Source organism: Pongo abelii, chromosome 11, assembly GCF_028885655.2.
Source record: "Pongo abelii isolate AG06213 chromosome 11, NHGRI_mPonAbe1-v2.0_pri, whole genome shotgun sequence".
NCBI classification, from domain to species: domain Eukaryota; kingdom Metazoa; phylum Chordata; class Mammalia; order Primates; family Hominidae; genus Pongo; species Pongo abelii.
In genome coordinates, this window is record NC_071996.2 from 120,101,726 (window position 1) to 120,116,517 (window position 14,792).

The 14,792-nt window shown below is 46.8% G+C and overlaps 1 long non-coding RNA gene across 1 annotated transcript in view; it reads left to right on the plus strand.

Moving 5' to 3' along the window:
• Nucleotides 1–7,061: 7,061 nt before the first annotated feature.
• LOC129058122 (uncharacterized) overlaps nucleotides 7,062–14,792 on the plus strand; it is a 627,088-nt gene continuing 619,357 nt past the window's right edge. Inside the window, exons 1-2 of the long non-coding RNA XR_010136099.1 lie at nucleotides 7,062–7,121; nucleotides 7,718–7,844. This is a non-coding gene — a long non-coding RNA (uncharacterized LOC129058122). The remainder of the gene's footprint in view (nucleotides 7,122–7,717; nucleotides 7,845–14,792) is intronic.

The following is a 14,792-nucleotide window of genomic DNA, read 5'->3' on the forward strand; positions in this document are numbered from 1 at the left end:
CCACCTCCCGGGTTCAAGCGATTCTCCTGCCTCAGCCTCCTGAGTAGCTGGGATTACAGGCACCTGCCATCACACCCAGCTAATTTTTGTATTTTAGTAGAAACAGGGTTTCACCATGTTGGCCAGGCTGGTCTCGAACTCCTGACTTCAGATGATCTACCCACCTTGGCCTCCCAAAGTGCTGGGATTACAGGTGTGAGCCACCACACCTGGCCTCTGTGAATATTTTTATAGACAAAATTTTCAGATCTGCATCTCTCTTCTCATAGTCCTTCTAGGCCTTAATTTTGCCTAGAAAAAAAGTCCCATGAAAGCAGGCAGTTTGACGGGTGTGTTCACCATTGCGTTGCCCAGGGCCTAGAAGAGCAACTGACATATAGTAGATGCTCAAATATTTGTGAGTAAATGAATGAAGTCTATTTCTTTCCTCCTTTCCTCTTTCTATTTTTTCTTTTGATTATTCAACAGTCAGCTTCTCTTTCTTGTTATCTTTTTTACATTGCTAAAGTATTAAAAGCAAAAAAAAAAAACCAAACGAATTTTAATTTTCTTTGTTGATAATTACTAAATTCTTCCTAATCACTTGCTCTCTGCAGCCAGTTAGAAACCCAACCAGATGGGAAGGGCCTGGGAGAGTAGGGGGGTATCAGGGGTGGGGAGAGATGCCTGTGTTGGAGAGAGCTGGAGTCCACTTGGGGCATTTCCTAGGGGTTGATATGGGCCAGGGCTGGGAGTCTGGAATGAATGGGACTTAATTCTACTCAATAGTCTGGGAAGAAATAAATGAGGTCAATATTGACCCTAGAGGTTCAAAGTCAAAGTTTAAATGAGGCACCACCAGTAAAGGCCCCAAAGATTTGGTCACCTGCATCAGATGGTTTCTGGTCCGCAAACACATAGGGAGTTGTATAAATCTTGGACTCAGGCAGAACCCGGAATATGAAATACAGGGAGAAAACACTCTGTATTCTAGAAATTCTGAGATAAACTGTCATATGCTAAGCTTCTCTGGAGTGGTCTCTGGACCCTATTCCCTACTCCTCCAAAACAGAAATGACTGAAAACTGCAGACACACTAATCATTACTGATTAACTGTCATCATCTGTGTACATATGTATTTATCCACCTACCTACCTATTTCTCACAGCTGTAAAACAGAGGTTACATATGCACACAGCCCTAGAAAGAAACAGGAAGGATACTGGCTGGCTGGGGACTGGGAGACGTGGGTTTAAGGGGGACAGTTGCAATTCACTTTTTGCCTCTTGTCACCATTTGGGACTCTGAAGACAGCATTGGCTCACCCTCCCCCACCTTCTTTTTTCCCAGAGATTTGACTGGTTATTTAATTATATTAACACAAATCATTTCATTGTAGAGAATTTCAAACAGACACAAAAGATGGCTCTCCCATCACTCCATGGCCACCCTGTCCCATATACACAGCTCCATCTGCTCCCCCCATTCCCATTGACTGGATTTTAAAATAGAAGGAAAATATGGTCCTTCAGTCCAGGCACTGTATCATGTTTATGGGGCATCTTTCTTCTTACACCCTGAACACTCACCTGCATTTCCTGACTAGTAAGTAGGGAGAGGGATGATTCCTCTCTCTATTGGAGAAGAAAATTTGGTGATCTATAAAAGTGAGTGTTTGGGGAAAATGGGTCAGTGGAAGATGCAGGTGAGGTTCCGGAGTCTGAACATACAAGAGGATGGGTTGGGGGGCAGATGATCTGGGCAGAGGATGCAGTGAAGCAAGAGGTGGAGAAAAGGAGGTGGAGAGGGCACATCCAGGTGAAGCATCCTGAGCATAGGGGAGCCCATAGAACTGGAACAAGTGGGGCTGGTGGTACTTATCTGGGGATCATCCACAAAACTGTGGCAACATGAACATGACCTCCCACAGAGAATCACTGTGCAGAAGAGAGCGCCTGGTCTGAGCTTAGGAGAAGAGCCCGAGTTACTGCTTGAGAGGAAAAGAGGAACAGAGAAAGAACAGTCTGGAAATAAAAGGAGCAACCGAGGCATCAGTCTCTGCCTTCTTGAACTAGGAATGCTCTAAGAGAAAGAAGAAAATCACCATAATAACACCATTAGCCAACTTTCACAGAAGTCTTCTTACATGCGAGCCACCTGACATGCATTATTTTACTTAATCTTCACTACAGCCTTATAAGGGAAAGCACATTTATTAACTTCACTTTATAATTGAGACTGGAGGCACTGAATGGCTTAAAAAACAAGCCCAAGACCACACAGCTACTAGATAGAAGAGTTGGGCTACGAGCTCAGGAAGTTTGAGCTGGCAGTCTCTACACTTAACCGTGCCAACGTGCCTGCCTGGGGAAGCCATGGTTGGTTTTGCATGGTAAAGAACTGCCACTGAAGCCCGAATTAAGGGAAAGCGTGGTGGGTTGCTGAGAGTAGAAGTCAATGAGAGCCACCACATGGAGTCATCAGTACAGACCAACCAGTCAGTCTAAGAGATCATTCTTGGAAGAGGGAAGAGAGAGGTGGTGGCTAGATTGATGACTGTGATGGTTAACTTATGTGTCAACTTAACTGGGTTAAGGGACACCCAGACAGCTGGTAAAACATTATTTCTGGGTGTGTCTGTGAGGGTGCTTCTGGAACAGATCAGCATTTCAGTCAGTGAACTGAGTAAAGCAGATTCACCCTTACCAACATGGGCTGGCATCAGCCAATTCACTGAAGGCCCAAATAGAATAAAAAGGCAAGGAAGATTGGGTGAACTGGCTCTGTCTTTTCCTGAGCTGGGACATCCATTTTCTCCTGCCCTTGGACATCAGAGCTCCTGGTTCAAAGTTCCCCTCAATCTCACCCTCAATCCCCTCCAATTCTCAGGCCTTTGGACTGGGAGTTACACCAGAGGCTCTCCTTGTTCTTAGGCCTTTGGACTCAAACTGAATTACACTATTGGCTTTCCTAGGCTCCATAATTGCATGAACCAATCCAATAAAAAAGTCCTTTCATCTGTGTATCTATGTATTTATGTATCTGTATTATCTATGTATTAGCAATCCATCCATCCATCCATCCATCCATCCATCCATGCATCCATCCATCCAACCAACCACCCAACCATTCATCCATCCTACTGGTTTTGCTGCTCTGGAGAACTCTGACTAGTACAATGGCCCTAGGAAAACCCTGGTTTTCTGCAAAATAGAGGGGGAAATGGAGAAGCTGGTGACAAGGGAGACAAGAGGCGAAGGCAGGGAGTGGACATAGGAAGAGAGCTGGAATAGATACTTTTTGGTGTGGGTGGAGGGGCTTGGTTTCTGTGCAGGCAGGCATGAAGGCAGAGAGGTGATTCCAGGAAGGAAGGAGGGATGAAGGGCACCTGTTTGATTTGATCATGGTGAAGGAAGTCAAGAGCTTGTCATCATGTCAAGGTGTGAAGAGACTGGAACCTATGGAGAGAAATGAGTGTGTGAAACAGCTGGGATAAACTGGGTAGGATGGCAGACTCTTGAGATTGCCAAGAAGTTGCTTAGCCTGAGTCCCAGAGAAGTGTGCAGTTATATTTCTCAAGTTATCTTGGTAGTGGCTCAACTTGACCACAGAGTGCCAGCGTTGCAGAGATCGGTTAAGGCAGATGGAGGCCTGGAAATCAGATCAAACTTGCTCCTCAGTGTCTTCTCCCTCCCTCTGCCAGCTTTGTGCCTGGCGTGCAGGATGGGAAAGAAGAGAGGTGGTTTGGAAGCAGGAGGCAGGGAGCCCGCATCCCTGCCTTACCTTACCTCCTGCCACCACCTGGGCAGCACTGCAGTGAGCTCAAGGATGAGGAGGCTGACTCAGATGACTGAGAGTCTCCTCTTAGAGCAGGTTGCTGCCCAGCTCCACGGCTGGCCAAGCCATCTCTCCAACCAGATTTCAGAGAGAGGTGGCTGGCGGGAGCATGGTGATCTCACATGCCTCAACACACTCGTTTCCTACCAGCTCCTGGGAGGTGCGGGGCATGCTTAGGAGCTCCATGCTTTCAGCCTCACTGTTTAGCAGGATGGCCATTTATGCCCAAGGTTCAGATTCTCAGAGTGGTCCCTGTCCCCAGAGTAAGAACTACTTACCCTACCCCCTGCCACCACCCAGGCAGCATTGCAGTGAGCTCAGGAGTGAGGAGATTGACTCAGGTGGCCCGATTCAGAGCAGGCACCCAACTACTTTAAAGCAAATTTCCCTCTGAACTCCTGGGGTAGTAGCCAGTGCCCCCAACTCCTAACCCAAGTCCAATTACCCAGCAGGCCCAAAGAAACATGAGTAAACCTTCCATCTCCTTTCTAGACTTACACGGATGGGGCTTTGCCACAGGCATTGTCTATAAGCAGGTTGGTCTCTCTTAGCCATATGATGCGACAGCAACAGGAAGAGAAAGATACAGCCTGGTTAAAGCCCATTGGGAAATGTGAGCAGGATCAATGCTAGTTGAGAAGTCTGGGGTACCTTTTTAGTAACAGCTTTACTGAAATATAATTATTCACACATCATACAATTCAACCATTTAAAGCGTACAATTCAATGATTTTTAGAATTTTCATAGAGCTGTGCAACTATCACCACAATTAATTTAAAAATATTTTACCACCTTGAAAGAAACCCTGAGCCATTTAGCTATTACTCTATAATCTCCCCAACATCCCCTACCCCTAAGCAACTATTAATCTACTTTCTGTCTATAGATTTGCCTATTCTGGATGTTTCATATAAATGGAATCATATAATATGTGGTCTTTTGTGTCTGGCTTCTTTCACTTAGCATAATGGTTTCAAGGTTCAACCATGTTGCAGCATGTATCAGTACTTCATTCTTTTTTATGGCTGAATAATATTCCAAGGTATGGATATACCACAGTTTGTTTATTCATTTATCAGTTGATGGACATTTTAGTTGTTTCTAGTTTTTGGCTATTAAGAATAATGCTTCTATGAACACTTGTATGCAAGTTTTTTTGTGTGAACACATGTTTTTATTTCTCTTGGGTGATGTACCTGGAATTGAGATTGCTGGGTCATATGGTAACTCTATGCTTAACTTTTTGAGGAAATGACTGGCTGTTTTCCAAAGTAGCTGCATCTTTTTCCATTCTCTGGGGCAGTGTATGAGAGTCCCAATTGTCCAAAGTCTTGTCAACACTTATTATTATCTGACTCTTTGATAATAATCCTCCTATTGGGTATAAAGTGTTATCCATTGTCATTTTGATTTGCCTGATGACTAATGATATTAAGCATCTTTCTATGTACTAATTGGCCATTTGTATATCTTCTTTGGAGAGATGTCTATTCAGGTCCATTGCTTTTTATTTTATTTTGTTTTTTTTAAGATGGAGTCTTGCTTTGTCACCCAGGCTGGAGTGCAGCAGCGTGATCTTGGCTCACTGCAACCTATATTTCAAGGGCTTTATAGCCACATGTGCCTAGTGGCTACTGTATTGGACAGTGCAAATATAGAATATTCCCATAAATGCAAAAAGTTTTACTGGATGTTGTTATAGAGGCTAAGTTACATGTCCAAGATGACATATGGGTCATACATCATCCTTAGGCTCTGAGTCCTTGGATCAGTGCTAGATCTCAAGCATGAACCTAATTGACAAGAGAGAAAGGACTTACAAGAGGAAGAAACATTAAGTTGTTTTCATGGTTCTAAAGTTCTGTTGTGTTTTTAAAAAGTCAGAAGAAGCCACCAGCAAATGAACCCAAGTCAGCTGATGTTTCATGAGAGTACTTCAGCACCAGGCACTGTGCTTTATTTTGTGTTACCAGGAACACAAAGTTGAGTATGTTTCCTGATTGCAGAGATCTTTACGGTTTTCTGTGGAAGACTGGACACATACAGTTAGTACAAAGTGCATACAGGTATTATCTTCAGAGAGATGCTGGCAACCAGCCTGGTGGCTGGGGATTAAGACTCATTCCCAGGGGCATCTCTATAGTGCACACACCTTGATAGATGTCCTATGTTTCCTAGCCATTTAAGCACCCCCTTGTCTTTTTGACTCTCCCAGAGAGCATGACCAGCTTCAGGGAAGAACATACCGATTATGTTATTATAGGGCTGTGCTTTGACACTGGCTGACATCTGGTCAACCCCACAATACTAAAACTGCACAGACTCACAGTGCAGAAGAGGCTGACAGCCCCAGTGAAACACTGAGTTCTCCAGTTCTAACTTCCAGGGGTTATTCAAAGTGTCAGGGAAGTGGGGCAGGGAGTGGCGGAGGGAAGACATTCTAGAAAATTGATGAGGAGTGTTTGGGCTGGGGACTTTTGGAAACTGCTCCCATCCTGAGGCTGGCCCAGCCTGCCCCATCTCACCCCAGTGCCTTTGAAGTGTGTTACCTGGAGGGGGAGCTGAGCCATGCTTCGCAGGAAGGGGTGGAAGGCTGTGTGGTCTGGCACAGGGCAGAGCAGAGGGGCAGCGGGACTAAGCTAGGATCTGGTGCTGACTCACGGCATCTCTGCAGCCAGTATTCCACCAGCCAGTCCAGCTGGAAAATGAGGGAAGGACCCAAGTGGAGACCTCACTGAGAAATCCAGATGTCTTTCACGAGAATAAACAAGGCAGCCCTCCTTTCTTTCTCTGGCCCATGTTTCTCGCTTTGTGTGTGTGTCTGCTTCTGGGTCTCTGGGAGTGTGTGTGTGTGTGTGTGTGTGTGTGTGTCTCTTTTAGCTTTGAGCATTTTTCTCTGTTCCCTGTGCTTTTACTTTCCATGTAGATCCACGTCAGGGCTTGATTTTGGTCTCTGCCTCAGTCACTGTCTTCAGGTATCACTGGGCAGAGCCCGTAGTAGCCCCCTCCCCCCGCCCACCTCCCTATACCTGTTTTTAACTTCCCTTCTAGTTCAAGCAAGGTCTGGGTTTCTGCTGAGTCTTCTGAGTGGTGTGTCTCGGCGGCCTCTGCTCTTCCTCCTTGACGATAGAAATGTTGGGGGGTAGCGGGAATAGAAAAAGCTCTTGACCTGGCAAAGGCCTTGCAGGGCTCTGGCTCTGTTCGTTGCTGGAGCAACAGCAGAGATTTTTTTTTTTTTTTTTTTTAATAGGCACTTCTGGTACAGGAACAAAGAACAACAACAGAAAAACCCACTCCTTTAAGGTATGTACTTTTCTATGGCCTTGGATTTCATTTTTCTTTGCCATCCCGTGCCTCACCCCAAGAGTCCTCAGACAGGCCACACATCTTCCATCTTTCTACCCCTGTATCGTTCCTATTTCTCAGAAAGAAAAATCCATTTACCTCCCCCTGGCCTTCCTCTCCCATCCCATTCTTCCTCATGTAGGGTGATTTGGCGAGTAGCTTGACTTTAATTGTCTGCATCTCATTTGACTCAAGTTTCAAAGGGACACCCTTGTTTAGTGTCTGACTCTGTCCGAAAACATACCGGCTGGGAGTCACATAAAACTGAGTTGGACCGCGATGCCTCCCTCAGCTAGCTGAGTGACCTTGGTGTGTGCCATTTTGAGTTTCAGTGCTCCTTACTTGTAAAACGGAAATAATTTAACCCACAATGGTAGGAATGCGAAACAGGATAATATACATAACATTCTTAAGCATACTGTTCAATAAGTAAACGGGCTTTTGACCTGAAGTTCTAACTCTTCACATTCACTGTGGATAGCAAAGAGTGCTCTCTCCTTTTAAGATAGCCTTGGCTTCTCCTCTTAATGTATTCCCCTTTCCTTCTGTACCAGGCATAATGATAATTGCCTGTCCTGCCTCTGTTCATGGGGAGCGAGCCTCAGTGCTTTGAACGCCTCCTGCCCCATCACAGTGACTGCTCAAGGCAGGACACCTGATCCCATCAGAATCCACCCACGGGTGAGTCTGGGACAATTTGATTCTCTCTTTCATAAATGAAAGAATGAAAGGCACACAGGAGGAAGGCTCAGTTAGGGGCAGTCACGGGAGGTGAGAAGCCTTAGGAGGATGGAATATTGGAAGAAGGATAAGATGAACAAATAGTAGCAGGCGAGGAGGATGGAATCAAGAGACAATGGCCCTGGATCACAAAGGCTTTTGGTTCTCCCATTCCAGGGACCCATGACATCTTCCCCATTTTCCCATGTCATTCCTGGTACCTTTTCAACCACCCCTCTATTCCCTTGAACTAGTTGGAGGGGGTTTCTGTTCCTTGCAACCCAAAGAGCCTTTATGAGAACATTGCCATGGATTTTCTGATTCTGAGTGCTGCTTGGCTGTCACAGAAGTCCTCTTCTTCTCTCACCTTGAAGGGTTTGGGCATTCTGTGTCTTCAAGGAATGTCAACTCTGCAAGGTGCTGCACGACAGGAGTTCATTCTTCCATCAGTTTTCAAGCTAGACAACTTTCATGCTTAGGAAACCCCTGCAGCGTCCAACAATGTTCCTCTTGCTGCAGTTTGAACTCTTCTTCTCATTGTTCTTCTTTTTTGAGATGGAGTTTCGCTCTTGTTGCTCAGGCTGGAGTGCAATGGTGTGATCTCGGTTCAATACAAACTTGGCCTCCTGGGTTCAAGCGATTCTCCTGCTTCAGCCTCCTGAGTAGCTGGGATTACAGGCGCCTGCCACCACACCTAGCTAATTTTTGTATTTTTAGTAGAGACCGGGTTTTGCCATGTTGGCCAGGCTGGTCTTGAACTCCTGACCTCAGGTGATCTGCCCACCTTGGCCTCCCAACGTGCTGGGATTATAGGCGTAAGCCACTGCGCCTGGCCTTCCCCCCCGCCCTTTGGAAGCCTTGTAGCTCAATTTTTTTTTTTTTAAATTGATTGGTTTCAAGGAGACCAGATATCAGACTCTGAATTTCTCAAGGGAGAGATTCTGGAGACATAAAATCTGTTTTAAAAGTTTTAAACTATATCTTACCTTTGCAAGCTGCTTGATGTTTTGGATCTCAGCCCTATTTTTTTGAGAATTCACCATACGTTCACAGACATCGTCTCTTTGGTCCTTCCCATAATATCTGGCTGGCTCAGTGAACCCATTCTCCCAACCTGGAAATAGAAGCCTAGAAGAAGGCTGGCTGGGGGCTTGCGTCTCTGAGGCAAGTCAGCTTTGGAAACCTGGGAAGAACGCCTCCTTTCCCCACTATCCCAGGCTCATTGCCAAGCTGCCAGCTAGAGACCCGAGCTCTAGGCAGAACTCATTTCAGAGTGAGTCAGAAACATGAGGGAGTCTTGTTCACACATGCCGACCACGGGAAAAGCCCCAAGGGAGATGTTTCAAGGAGTCCTACCAGAGACTCGGGAGATCCTTTCTCTTCTCTATTGGAAGAGACAGCCCACCCACTTGGCGGATGCCCAGCTCTCCAGACTGAGTGCCAGGAAAAGAATAAGAGATGTCCTGAGACCCTGGCTCCAGGGCCATGGTCTGTCTCTATGGAGTACAGGGTCGAGACCATTCATAACAGGCACAAAACACTCCTCTGGCCCTTTAGCAAGAGAGCTGCTATGACAGCACCCCCACTGACCTGGACATCTCTGTGATGTTACCTTAGAAACCAGAAAAAGCAATCTAAGCCACTTCTTTGATTTTCTCTAGCATCTGGAAATTAAACTTTTTACACGAGCCAATACTTTTAGCCTTTTTCTTAACCCAAGCTTCCACTCCCAGGACTGCCGTGGAGGGAGAATTTAGAACGGGTGAGCTAAGAACCTTCCGAGATGCCAAAGGTCTTTGACATTTAGTGAGTTTGAGTACTCCTGGTACTCAAGGGCTAGTGCAGTCTGGTTGGATCTCTCCAGGTAGGGAGACTTTTAAAACCCCAGAATTTCCAGGTGGGCACCTTCTTCCTTTCAGCATTGCATGGGCCATGGCCATCAATGAGGGCAATTTCCTTGCACCACAGGTCCCAGGGACAGTGTCTCTGCATGGCCTGGTGAGGGGGCAGGGCCTCCAAAATCAGATGACTAGATTTCGAGTCACAGATGACATTCCTGAGTGAGATCAGGGGTCAGGCAGGTGGTAAGGGGCATGAAAAAAATGCACTACTCCCTAGCTCCCCAGCCCTGGGTAATTTTTAGATGACTGCATGCAAATAGGGAGAATTCACAATGGATCGAGGTTCACATTCATGGATAGAATGTTTATGTGGGCCTGGGTGAGAGTACCTCTGTGGAGAACCTAGAGGCAGATGCCTTAGGGTTAGGGAAGCCTGATAAAATCTAGGGAGTCCAGTTAAACTTGAATTTCAGATAAACAACAAATAAATTGCAGTAAAAATGTGTCCCACTCCATAGTAGACACATTTATATTAAAAATTATTATTATTATTATTTGAGGCAGAGTTCTGCTCTTGTTGCCCAGGCTGGAGTTTAGTGCACGATCTCAGCTCACTGCAACCTCTGCCTCCTAGGTTCAAGTGATTCTCCTGCCTCAGCCTCCCGAGTAGCTGGGATTACAGGTGCCCACAAAAATTATTTGTCTAAAATTCAAATTTAATTGAGTGTGCTCTATTTTTATTTGTTAACTCTGGCAACTCCACTTGGGTGGGCCCAGTCCCTGGCATCTTCAGGTTTTCATGGAGCTGGTGTGCACCCACATCTGCGTGTAGGACATTTGGGGTACCAAGGCAAATAGGAATATCTAAGCCAGAGGTCATTTCAGTGTTTGTTTTTTGAATGATTCCGTAATTGTGAATTTTCTATTTCAAAACATTTCTCAAGTCCTTGGAGATCCTTGGAGAATTCCAGAGGCCCTCCAGAAACTTGACCGATAGATCTTCTTAATTAAATTTCTCCAGTAGGTCACTGGGAAGAAGGAGCTAGCTGGGAGTCTTAGAGTCATATGTGATCTTACCCCTTGCTTTCTGTCATTATTTCAGATCGCTTTCCTGCACTCCTCTTTCTTCTCTCTGGCGAGCCACCAAAGAGATAAAATGTGAAGCCAGAAGCCCTAAGAGCTTAGGCGTGGTGGGGAAAAATAAATCTTAGAGAGGTTTGAGTGCATGAGAGAGGGGTATCCAGCAAGGGCTTTGTGGGTGCGGCGAGAAAAAGCTTGGGGCTAGGACTCAGGGAACTCTGGCAGGAGTTGAATCAGTCCTCCGCCGGTCTAGGAATGGCAGACGCCACACAGCTGGCTCCGGGCTGTGCAAAGGGAGTGGCAGGTGAGGGCTGTTAGCCCCTGGCTGGATCCTGGAGCCAGGCATCACAGGTTGCAACAAACTCCAAAAGATTGCCCAGGCCGGGAGCGGTGGCTCTGCCTGTAATCCCAGCACTTTGGGAGGCCGAGGTGGGCGGATCACGAGGTCAAGAGATCGAGATCATCCTGGCCAACACAGTGAAACCCCGTCTCTACTAAAAATACAAAAATCAGCTGGGCATGGTGTTGCACGCTTGTAGTCCCAGCTACTTGGGAGGCTGAGGCAGGAGAATCGCTTGAACCCGGGAGGCGGAGGTCGCAGTGAGCTGATTGTGCCACTGTACTACAGCCTGGTGACACAGTGAGACTGTCTTTAAAAAAAAAAAAAAAAGAGATTGCCCAGAGCACTCTGGTTGCCCTGGAATAGCGGTGTAAGTGCCATCACCAGGCTGGGATGTCTGAATCTTTTTGTTCAGGGCAGCTTTGCCACTGTTTGATGCTAGTTTGTCAGAAGACTTGACCAATATTAAATAGTGTTAAGTGTGGGACAGAGGTGAGGAAGCTAGCTGGTTCCAGGTTTCCAGCTCTGGCAAGCTCTCCTGTTTGCCTGGTAGGACGTGTCCTCTGGAACCAAGTGGTTCCTGTGGCATCCAGGGTAAGCGTCGGCTCCTTGCCTTCTTGGCTACCTTCTTGGGAGACATTTGGGTCCCAGCTCTAATGCCTGGAAGCCCACACTTTACCGCAGTGAGTGAGGGGCCTCCTGGGCCAGGGCAGGCTGTTCAGCCCACCAGTATCTCATTCTCTAAACCCAGACAATGTGCCTGACTCCAGCTCCTGCAAAAGCTGGGTCTGGTCAAATGGGAGGACTCAACGTGTTAGTGCACATGGGAAGGCAGGATTTCTGCTGTTTTCCCTGTCCCTCCAATTTATTGGCCAGTGCAGGCACCAGCCAGTTCCCTGCTGACCCTGCCAAGGCATTTTTCTTCTTTTTGCCACGCCTTGAACTCTCATTTAGCTCAGGGTCACAGAAAAAACCATATACCCCTTTAGCCTCAGTTTCCTCATCTGTAAAGTGGGTGGCACTTCACCCATAACTCAGCCGCAAACTAGGACATCCCTTCCTTAAGTCTATGCTGATGTAGATCAGACTTAGAGTTAAGAACCTCTTCGTAAAGGGTCTCAGGGTTGTCTCTGATATTCCCATTTTCTTAAATTTGGGGATTCATGAAGATCTTGAGATATAATCCTTGGGAATGTCAAGAGTTTACTGTACATTAAAACATTGATAGTGTGTTATCTTGTGTTCTGGGACAATGGATGATCTGAAGAGTCTTCTTTGAATCTTCATGGCTATGCATTTTTTTTTTTTGGCACAGTGAGAAATAAACTGTAAAGACCTTAAAGTAAACTTTTAAAGACTGTTATGAGAGGGAGAGTTCCCCCCAGTCATTTGTTCACCTGCTTCTCAAGGGTGCTAAGGGGTGAGCAATGGTTTTGTGTAAGGAGGCAGAGATTCAGTTCCATGACCTCTGGAAGGACCTTGCCGTACACCATTCTGTGCTCAATGCGCATAGTTCTTTCCTGTACTTATCTGGGGGAGCCTGTTGCCAGGAAACAGAAGAGGAGAAGAGAAGGAGAGGGAATGGGAAAAGGAGGAGAGAGAAAGAAGAGCAAAAGAGAAAACTGCACTATCATAAAAAGTTTGAAACCTTCCTTTCAACTTTTCCCTTATAATTAGTGGACGCAGCTGGAGGGAAGAACCCTGGGTGAGTTGCAACTTGTTGGGCTCCAGTCCTCAGGATGTGTAAGGCTGGCACGGCGTTTAGGGGGAAGACCCAGTTCTCAGATGGCTCCTCCTCCCTCTCTGTCTTTTTGTTTTAATTCCCTGCCTGGGAGGGGCTTGTGAGGCGTTTGAAACATTTTAGTGTCCTCAGCCAGGAAGCCTTTCCTACAGGGCTGCCCTGGAGATGCGGGGAAGGAGGCGGTCGAGGCAGTCTTCTTTCTGCAGTGACTCAGGAGCCAGCTCCTAAAAGGGCCTGGGGGATGTCGTGGGGAAGGTCCTGGAGGAGGAAGGGGGAGGGCCAGGATCCTGTGGGGGCAAGCACAGTCTGGTTGGATCTCTCCAGGCAGGGAGCCTCTTAAAATCCCAGAATTTCCAGGTGGGCACCTGCTGCCTTTCAGCATGAGAGCAGCCATGGCCATCAATGAGGGTAATTTCCTTGTATCATGGGTCCCAGGGACAGAGTCCCTGCATGGCCTGGTGGTGAGGGGGCAGGGCCTTCAAAGTCAGATGACTAGATTTGAAACCTGAGTCTCTGCTTACTATCTGCGTAAGCTGCGGCAAGTTACTCAATTTCTCTCTGTCCCCCAGTTTACTCATCAGGCAAATGGGTACAATGGTAATGTACCTCCTTAAGAAGGCTGGCAAATGGGTACAATGGTAATGTACCTCCTTAAGAAGGCTGCTCAGCATAGCTCCTGGCACATGGTGAGCATAGGTATCAGCTTCTGTTATTGCTGTAGTGGGAGACCACATGGGTTTTGTCTGTGAACAGGACACTCCTGCCTTCTTGTCCCACTCAGAGCTTGCTGCAGCAGGAAGGACTGAGATTCCGTGCCAGGGAGAACTTCCATTTGTAAACAGTTGATATGGCCCCTGGAGGCAGAGGTGTTGCCTTGGCATTGAACCAGAGTGGGTCCACTGGTGAGGCTGCATGGATGTGGCTGTGCATGCAACAGAGGGCCCTGTGGCTGTTGCAGCTCCTGGCTGGGCGATCACTCCTCTCCTGTCCCTATCCAATCAGCCGTGCCTAGAGCTGAGTTCTCACCTTTTGCCATCATTCCTGTGCAGTGGCCCCCAGGTGAGCAGCACAGGTCACAGGAGAGCAGAGGGATTCTTTGGTATCATCCATCTGGTATGAGGTACTTCTCCCTGCAGTTGGGCCTGGCCAAGCACTGTTCTACTAGCTGTCTTTTACTGAGAGTCTAGGATGTTCCAGTCACACGACATGCAATATTTCTCATCTTCACAGCAACTCTGCAAGTAAGGATAATCACTCCCATTTCCTGGAAAATTAAGTGATACTTAGTGAAATTTTTTTTTTTTTTGAGATGGAGTTTCACTCTTGTTGCCCAGGCTGGAGTGCAATGGCATAATCTCGGCTCACTGCAACCTCTGCCTTCTGGATTCAAGTGATTCTCTGGCCTCAGCCTCCCAAGTAGCTGGGATTACAGGTGCCCAACACCACACCTGGCTAATTTTTTTGTATTTTTACTAGAGACGGGGTTTCACCATGTTGGCCAGGTTGGTCTCAAACTTCTGACCTCAGGTGATCCAGCCAGCTCGGCCCCGCAAAGTTCTGGGATTACAGGCATGAGCCACTGCACCTGGCCGTACTTAGTGAATTTAAGCTACATGCCCAAGGTCGGACAGTTTGCAAGTACAGTAAGGGTTTGAGGTAGGGGTTGGAATGAAAAATTATTAATATATGATTCCAAAGCTTGGGTTCCTCATAATATTAAGGTAATTGATGTTAATGGAGCCATTGCTATGTGCATTGTTTTACTGAAACCTTTGCACCAACAATAGAACAGTTGTTCTTTTATGGATGAGGACATTGTGGTGTAGGGGAGGTAAGACCAGACTTTCTTGGATTGTCTTCTTTAGTTTGGCTAGTATGCTTAAAGTGACTGTGGAAGTCTGTTTTGC